The sequence below is a fragment of the Protomyctophum bolini genome, assembly GCF_963924005.1.
Source record: "Protomyctophum bolini genome assembly, chromosome: 8".
Lineage (NCBI taxonomy): Eukaryota > Metazoa > Chordata > Actinopteri > Myctophiformes > Myctophidae > Protomyctophum > Protomyctophum bolini.
In genome coordinates, this window is record NC_137869.1 from 716,709 (window position 1) to 726,708 (window position 10,000).

At 46.5% G+C, this 10,000-nt stretch overlaps 1 pseudogene across 1 annotated transcript in view; it reads right to left on the reverse strand.

The window, feature by feature from the left end:
- LOC308319521 (nuclear factor 1 A-type-like) overlaps nucleotides 1–10,000 on the reverse strand; it is a 43,464-nt pseudogene that overhangs the window by 7,112 nt on the left and 26,352 nt on the right. Inside the window, exons 7-9 of the transcript XR_013966211.1 lie at nucleotides 5,681–5,874; nucleotides 3,296–3,465; nucleotides 1,259–1,344 (exon numbers count right to left, since the gene is read on the reverse strand). The product of XR_013966211.1 is annotated as a nuclear factor 1 A-type-like (transcript). The remainder of the gene's footprint in view (nucleotides 1–1,258; nucleotides 1,345–3,295; nucleotides 3,466–5,680; nucleotides 5,875–10,000) is intronic.

A 10,000-nucleotide genomic window follows, 5' to 3' on the forward strand; every position in this document is an offset into this window, starting at 1 on the left:
AAATTCGAAGAACGACTGACATTTTTAGAATCTGATCTCAGGTCAGAATGGGTTAATCAGACCAGTGTGTGTCCCGTGGAAACCTCGTATGAATCTGATCTCAGGTCAGAATGGGTTAATATAAATATAAATAAGGATTAAGAGCGTCTGATGAATGCCTAAATTCCCTACATTTATACATATTAATTCATCAGACGTTCTTTATCCAGAGTGATTTATTTTACAGTAAGCAAGACGAACACATGGTGATACATCACATGCATAGAATCATCACATAGAAATAAGCTAAAGAACCTAACATCTGTCTAACGGTATAGAATATCTCTGCAATGAAGCTACGGGTATACACACTACAGAGTGCTATATGTGCCACGGCTACATGAAATGCTAACTTAAAAATGCCAAATTATAGCCAACTTTAACCAAACGATGGCATGAAGGACCCATTCTGCTCTTTAAGTGCTTTTTAGTGGGTGGACAATGTCAAAGTTTAAATGCAGCAACGCGTTGATATTAGATAGTTGCGAACCCAGTGAGCACTTACTATGAGACCTAGCAGATCATGTCTGTGTGTCTGTCTGTCTGTCTGTCCCGCTTTTGTGCCCATATATGGAGCTGAGTGATTACGTCACCATGACTCGGCCATAACCATATAAGGAGTCCCCAAAGCAGCTATACGTCAAAAACCCAAATATGTACGAGCTGCGTTCGCTTCCCGCGTTTGCGCGTCTTACTGGTATATATACTATTAGATACTTAGGCTGTGGTGACTAACACCTGTGTGTGTGTGTGTGTGTGTGTGTGTGTGTGTGTGTGTGTGTGTGTGTGTGTGAGTGTGAGTGTGAGTGTGTGTGTGTGTGTGTGGGTCCCTGACAGAGACAATAAATCGATGGCCCCACTCGCTGCGGGCCACCACACACGCATGCGCAAACACACACACACACACACACAACAGTATTGTGTGTGAATACAGGGTTGTGTTAGTCAGAGTCATGCTCATTACATCCACAACAATCAACTGGTTGATAGAGCCTGGACACGCCCGCACGCACGCACGCACGCACACACGCACGCACGCACGCACGCACGCACGCACGCACCATCGTTTGCTATTCTCTTCCTTTTTGGTTAGTGTTAAACACGACTAGTGCTTAACACACTAGTGTTTGCGTGTGCGTGTGCGTGTGCGTGTGCGTGTGCGTGTGTGTGTGTGTGCGTGCGTGCGTGCGTGCGTGCGTGCGTGCGTGTGTGTGCGTACCTGTGGTTGCTGGGGGAGGTATCCTGGATCTCTTGGTCCGACGCTGACGAACCTCTGAGAGGGAGACGTGCTGGGAGTGGAGTACGCTGAGGACAATATGATATAATATACTGTTATATATACTATTATATATACTGTACTACAGTACGCTGAGGACAATATGACATAATATACTATTATATATACATAATATATAATATAATATACTGTAAAACACTATGAAATATACTATAAAACACTATGAAATATCAGTTATGACATATAATATACTGTAAAACACATTTATATTTTACTTGTGATCAGAGCTTCCGTTGCTCCAGACTGTACGACGGAAGCATTTATATTTTACTCATGATCAGAGCTTCCGTTGCTCCAGACTGTACGACGGAAGCATTTATATTTTACTCACGATCAGAGCTTCCGTTACTCCAGACTGTACGACGGAAGCATTTATATTTGACTTGTGATCAGAGCTTCCGTTGCTCCAGACTGTACGACGGAAGCATTTATATTTTACTCGTGATCAGAGCTTCCGTTGCTCCAGACTGTACGACGGAAGCATTTATATTTGACTTGTGATCAGAGCTTCCGTTGCTCCAGACTGTACGACGGAAGCATTTATATTTTACTCGTGATCAGAGCTTCCGTTGCTCCAGACTGTACGACGGAAGCATTTATATTTGACTCATGATCAGAGCTTCCGTTGCTCCAGACTGTACGACGGAAGCATTTATATTTTACTCGTGATCAGAGCTTCCGTTGCTCCAGACTGTATGACGGAAGCATTTATATTTTACTCATGATCAGAGCTTCCGTTGCTCCAGACTGTATGACGGAAGCATTTATATTTTACTCGTGATCAGAGCTTCCGTTGCTCCAGACTGTATGACGGAAGCATTTATATTTGACTCATGATCAGAGCTTCCGTTGCTCCAGACTGTATGACGGAAGCATTTATATTTTACTCGTGATCAGAGCTTCCGTTGCTCCAGACTGTACGACGGAAGCATTTATATTTGACTCATGATCAGAGCTTCCGTTGCTCCAGACTGTACGACGGAAGCATTTATATTTTACTCATGATCAGAGCTTCCGTTGCTCCAGACTGTACGACGGAAGCATTTATATTTGACTCATGATCAGAGCTTCCGTTGCTCCAGACTGTACGACGGAAGCATTTATACTTTACTCGTGATCAGAGCTTCCGTTACTCCAGACTGTACGACGGAAGCATTTATATTTTACTCATGATCAGAGCTTCCGTTGCTCCAGACTGTACGACGGAAGCATTTATATTTTACTCATGATCAGAGCTTCCGTTGCTCCAGACTGTACGACGGAAGCATTTATATTTTACTCATGATCAGAGCTTCCGTTGCTCTAGACTGTACGACGGAAGCATTTATATTTGACTCATGATCAGAGCTTCCGTTGCTCCAGACTGTACGACGGAAGCATTTATATTTGACTCAAGATCAGAGCTTCCGTTGCTCCAGACTGTACGACGGAAGCATTTATATTTTACTCGTGATCAGAGCTTCCGTTACTCCAGACTGTACGACGGAAGCATTTATATTTTACTCGTGATCAGAGCTTCCGTTGCTCCAGAATGTACGACGGGAGCATTTATATTTTACTCGTGATCAGAGCTTCCTTTGCTCCAGACTGTACGACGGAAGCATTTATATTTTACTCATGATCAGAGCTTCCGTTGCTCCAGACTGTATGACGGAAGCATTTATATTTTACTCGTGATCAGAGCTTCCGTTGCTCCAGATTTTACTCGTGATCAGAGCTTCCGTTGCTCCATACTGTACCACGGCAACAGTCTGGAAACGCGAGACAATACATTTAGTAACAATGCAGATACAATAATTAAAATCTTGACCGTGTATGTAGGTGTGTGTGTAGGTGTGTGTGTGTGTGTGTGTGTGTGTGTGTGTGTAGGTGTGTGTGTGTGTGTAGGTGTGTGTGTGTGTGTGTGTGTGTGTAGGTGTGTGTGTGTGTGTGTGTGTGTGTGTGTGTGTGTGTACTCACTGGGCGAGGTGGGCGAGCCCCCCCCTCCCTCCGACGTGACGGGGGGCTTGGAGTCGGACCCCGGCAGGGGGAGGGGCACCGGGCGGGCCATGGGGGGAGGGGGAGGGGGGGGGCAGCATGGGGGAGGGCAGGAAGGGGTTGTGGACCTTCCCCTGGTTACTGCTGTTAGGCTGGGAGAGAGACATAGACACAGAGAGAGAGAGAGAGAGAGAGAGAGAGAGAGAGAGAGAGAGAGAGAGAGAGAGAGACACACAGAGAGAGAGAGATTTTATGAATTTGTAGGACACACGCACACACACGCGCGCACCCAAGCACGACGCATTGAGGCGCGCACGTGCGCACGCAAACAGGTCATTGAGAAACCTGTTACATTACCTCCCTCTCCGCTGTACTGTGTGCGTGCGGGCGTGCGTGTGTACGTACGTGCATGCGTGTGTACGTACGTGCACACATTAAAACAGTGTTGTAGCGAAAGTGGACTCAGCAGTTTTAGAAGCTGCCGGTCATAAAGAATTCTGCTGCCAACGCACTTTATACTCATCTGTTATACTGGACCTATCTATAGAATATACTGTATATATATATATACACTGTAACCGATTATTGTAAATTTAGGGTGGATTTTCAACAGCATCTCACTGTTTTTCACAAAATTGTACAATACTGTTAAAGCGTCGTCTCTTTCCTGTAAATTAACATTCTATGCTGTAATTAAACTCAAATCATTATAAACTGTTATTTAGCAGTAGGATATCTGTTTAAATAGTCGTCCCATTCCTGTACATTAACAGTTATTTTACTAGTAACTGTAATTTAACAGACAGTAGAATGCAGTATGTTCTGCCAAGCTGTGGAAATATTTTCTTTTCAGATTGTAGTCAGTTGATGATTGGTTGTTGTCCAGCAAAGGAGCCTCTGTAACTATTACAATACAGAAAACTAACAAACAACACAAAATAACTAAAGAAGAAGCAGAAAGAAGACTGATAAGTTAAGACGAAAATAAGTAGCTAGCAGTAGCAGTGTAACAACACCTGCTAGCTACTAGCAGGTGTAACAACACCTGCTAGCTATACTATCAGGTGTAACAACACCTGCTAGCTACTACATAATGTGAGTGTATACACCTGCACCACAGGGCCTACACACACCTGCACCACAGAGCCTATACACACACCTGCACCACAGAGCCTATACACCCACCTGCACCACAGAGCCTATACACACACCTGCACCACAGGGCCTACACTCACCTGCACCACAGGGCCTACACACACCTGCACCACAGGGCCTACACACACTGTTGTGTCCAGACAAAAAGGGAAAGTAATGCAAATGCATTTTTTACTGTGTTTCCACTTACGAGAGAGAGAGAGAGAGAGAGAGAGAGAGAGAGAGAGAGAGAGAGAGAGAGAGAGAGAGAGATCAGGGTGTGGTGGGGGGGGGGGGGGGGAGGGGGCAGCGCTATCGATCGTGTGTCTAGACACAGATATATCAACTATCTCACTGCAGACAAAAAGCTGACACACACACACACACACACACACACACACACACACACACACACACACACACACACACACACACACACAGTGTCTATATAGTAGGGGATCACCTGGTTTTGCAGCTTTGCAGTGAACTAGTAGACGGTGGATCAGCGGATATGGATACTGGTCTTCTGTGCGACCCCGAAATAATTCCCCCCTGGGTACCTTATAGGGGCGTTGGTTCCAGTAGGAACCATAGAGGCCTGATGGTGCCAGTATAGGAACCATAGAGGCGTAGACTTCGGTGCTCTATAACCGACTGATTACCGGGTTGTGCCGAACGACTTTTCTCAGTTGATTCTAATGATTTTTGAGTGGTGCAACCACTCCTACAACCAGCAATGTCCGTGTACCTGTGTACCTGTATCATGTTGTCATGAGCACGAGTATGTGACTTAATAATACCAGTAGGGGGCGCCAGAAACAGAGAGAGGGGTATTGCTGTGCCTGCTGCCTGCTAATGAGAGAGAGAGAGAGAGAGGTGTGTGTGTGTGCATGTGTGGGGGGGGGGGGGGGGAGATTGCAACACTCAGTTCACACAGGTGTGATTTTTCACCTAGAATCTAATTCTGCTTCATGGGACATGTTTGTATCGCGCATAGTTCATGAGATAATTTGCATATTAGATATGCTAAAAGATGTAGCCTAATAAATATATGAATCTATAATATGGCAATAGGTTGACATAGTAACATCTTTAGGACACGCACACGCACGCACACACACACACACACACACACACACACACACACACACACACACACACACACACACACACACACACACACACACACACACACACACACAGTGTGTAGTACAGCGGAGCGTGCAGTCTTACGTTGATGAAGCCCACCGCCGCCCCCTGCTGGCCCCCGTCGGGACAGACCAGCTGTACGAACTCCTTCAGGCTCTCCTGGGGGTGGTAGCGGATGGCGGGGTGAGAGAAGTACCCTCCTCCTCCTGGCTGCTGGAGGATGGGAGAGGACGGGAAGTGGAGGCTGGACGGAGCAGGCTGGACGGAGCGCTGTGGGACTCGCTGTGGAGGGGGGGGGGGAGGGGAGGGGGAGGGGAGAGGAGGGGGAGAGAGAGAGAGAGGAGGGGGAGGGGGGCAGTTGAGGTTAAAATGAACCCATTTTGACCTGAAATCAGATTCTAAAAATGTCTTCTACATCCTGACAGTTTTCTGAAAAAGCCTATGTTTCTATGTCAGTCGTTCTTCGATTTTTCAAAAATAGCAGACATACATCTGCTGTTTTTCAATAGCTAAAGCATAACGTAATGCTAACACCAAAAGGGGTTCCCGCCACAGAACGATTAATCGTTTTCAAACCGAAATTTGCGATTTGAAAACCACGCGATTAGCAAAGCCGCGTGGTTTCTTTATTTTTTTGATTGGTGCAACCACTCTGGACACTGGAAGAGCAACGTCCGTGTTCACCTATGTGATGTTAATGAGCACCAGTATATGACTATGAGTACCAGTAGGGGCGCTGTTGTGCAACAGAGAAACAGAGAGAGAGAGAGATAGTGCTGCACTGTTGCCTGCTAATGAGAGAGAGAGAGAGAGGGGGGGGGGGATCATAATATTCAACCCGGAGCACGTCTGATCCAGTATTTACAACACGGCTCTTTTTTTCTGAATTTATCCCACGATTTTGTAACCCAGTTTTCTTTTCAACCAGTGCCAATTATCTAATGTAATCCTGGGCACTACACTTCCTCTGCAACCTGGGGGGGGGGCAGCGGACTGACCTCATGCCTCCTCCTATGCATGAGGAGTCCAAGCTGCTTCTTTTCACCTGACAGAGGGGAATTTCCCGGCCGGACGTAGCGCGTGGAAGGGACACTGTTTTTTCAAAAGTCTGCCTCCTGGTGGCGCTATAACTGGCCGTTATAGCGTTATCACTAATGTTGATCCCCCAGGAGGAGGAAGTCACTAATGTTGATCCCCCAGGAGGAGGAAGTCACTAATGATCCCCAGAGGAGGAAGTCACTAATGTTGCTCTGGAGAGGGAAGTCTGGAGCTCTCTGGTGGAGCTGTTGCCCCGCGACCCGACTACGGATAAGCGGTTGAAGATGGATGGATGGATCTCCATAGTCCTCCCCTCCCCTCCCCTCCCCTCCCCTCCCCTTCTCTCCATTAATTAATGCTATCAGTCGTTTCATTGGTGGAGCTACAATCTAATTAGGAGTCTCTTCAATCGACCTAATATTCACTTATTGATTATTAGGAGAGGATCCTTAACCAGGGTGATGTGGCACACACATGCACATGCACGCGCACGCAGACACACACGCACGCACGCATGCACACGCACACGCACACACACACACACACACACACACACACACACACACAAGCACAACAGCATTGTCTGCTACATAGAGGTTGATGCAGAGATAGAGAGGGTGAGAGAGAGAGAGAGAGAGAGAGAGAGAGGGAGAGAGAGAGGGAGAGAGAGAGAGAGAGAGAGAGAGAGAGAGAGAGAGAGGGGAGAGAGAGAGAGAGAGAGAGAGAGAGAGGGGGAGAGAGAGAGAGGGAGAGAGAGAGAGTGGTAGAGCGAGGTAGACACACAGTAGATTCATAACCACAGTTAAAGCTTCATGCTGTAATTCACTTAGTCTGTTCATGATTTATGATACTGACTGGAATACACTGCGCGTGTGTGTGTGCGTGTGTGTGCGTGCAGTAATAACACCGTCTCCCAAAAACTCATCGCATACCATAGCGTCACAGCCCCGCCCCCTTTTATGACGACCAGCGTCCAGTGGACCAGAAGAGAATAACTGGTCCACTGAACCAGAAGAGAATAACTGGTCCACTGAACCAGAATAGAAGAACTGGTCCACTGAACCAGAAGAGGATAACTGGTCCACTGAACCAGAATAGAAGAACTGGTCCACTGAACCAGAAGAGAATAACTGGTCCACTGAACCAGAGAGGAATAACTGGTCCACTGAACCAGAAGAGGATAACTGGTCCACTGAACCAGAAGAGGATAACTGGTCCACTGAACCAGAAGAGGATAACTGGTCCACTGAACCAGAAGAGAATAACTGGTCCACTGAACCAGAAGAGAATAACTGGTCCACTGAACCAGAATAGAAGAACTGGTCCACTGAACCAGAAGAGAATAACTGGTCCACTGAACCAGAAGAGAATAACTGGTCCACTGAACCAGAAGAGAATAACTGGTCCACTGAACCAGAAGAGGATAACTGGTCCACTGAACCAGAAGAGGATAACTGGTCCACTGAACCAGAAGAGGATAACTGGTCCACTGAACCAGAAGAGGATAACTGGTCCACTGAACCAGAAGAGAATAACTGGTCCACTGAACCAGAAGAGGATAACTGGTCCACTGAACCAGAAGAGAATAACTGGTCCACTGAACCAGAAGAGGATAACTGGTCCACTGAACCAGAAGAGAATAACTGGTCCACTGAACCAGAAGAGAATACTGGTCCACTGAACCAGAAGAGGATAACTGGTCCACTGAACCAGAAGAGAATAACTGGTCCACTGAACCAGAAGAGGATAACTGGTCCACTGAACCAGAAGAGAATAACTGGTCCACTGAACCAGAAGAGGATAACTGGTCCACTGAACCAGAAGAGAATAACTGGTCCACTGAACCAGAAGAGAATAACTGGTCCACTGAACCAGAATAGAATAACTGGTCCACTGAACCAGAAGAGAATAACTGGTCCACTGAACCAGAAGAGGATAACTGGTCCACTGCACTTCAGCGGTGGTAATGTTAACGTGCCGGTCCAGGGATACGAACTATACGACCTTCCGATATCAAGACCGCTCCGCAAACCGTTCGGCCACCGCTGCCTCTGTGAGTGATGACCAGTAGGGTGGGCGTGTCTCACCTGGGGGTGTTTATAAAACATGGAAGCGGAGTTTTTTGGCGATCCATAAAAAAAACAGGTTAAATGTCAGTGGTGCGCATGTACACACACACACACACACACACACACACACACACACACACACGAAGAGAGAGAGAGAGAGAGAGAGAGAGAGAGAGAGAGTTAATTATGTAAATTAAAATTCTTAATTAGTGACGTCTCCCCCCCTCTCTGGTTGTCAATGGCGACCGTCCCTAAGTGTTCAGGAATGATTTGCAATTACTGAACCAGCATGCTGGCTGTCATGTTCTCACTTACCCATGATGCATAGCAGCTCTCTCTGTGTGTGTGTGTGTGGTGTGTGTGTGTGTTTTCTCTCACAAAGGGATGTTTGTGTATTAACCTGGAGAACACAGATAAAACAAAACACGCACCCACGCACGCACGCACTGTGTTTGCCATTATCAGCTCACAGTACGAGCCCTAGTCATAAACTTTTGCTTACAAGTCAGTGTGTGTGTGCGCGCACGCCTGCATGTGCGTGTGCGTGTGTGTGGATTAGTTCCAGTTTGCAACATCTCCTTGGTTCACTGCTTATCCTCTCCCCTCTACTCCTCTCCTCTCCCCCCAAAATAATCATATCTGAACTGGGGACCCCCCCAAAAATAATCATATCTGAACTGGGGACCCCCCAAAAAATAATCATATCTGAACTGGGGACCCCCCCAAAAATAATCATATCTGAACTGGGGACCCCCCCAAAAATAATCATATCTGAACTGGGGACCCCCCCAAAAATAATCATATCTGAACTGGGGACCCCCCCAAAAATAATCATATCTGAACTGAACACATTGAGATGTTTCCGCTCACACACACATTGAGACGTTTCCGCTCACACACACATTGAGACGTTTCCGCTCACACACACATTGAGACGTTTCCGCTCACACACACATTGAGATGTTTCCGCTCACACACACATTGAGACGTTTCCGCTCACACACACATTGAGATGTTTCCGCTCACACACACATTGAGACGTTTCCGCTCACACACACATTGAGATGTTTCCGCTCACACACACATTGAGACGTTTCCGCTCACACACACATTGAGATGTTTCTGCTCACACACACATTGAGATGTTTCCGCTCACACACACATTGAGATGTGATTTAATAACTCATATTTAAACACAAAGCCACATGGCAGCTGTTCAACCATGCCAAATGTAAGTCTAATTATCATGATAATATTTATACTTAATAATAAGACACATTTAGCACAGGGTGCTAAT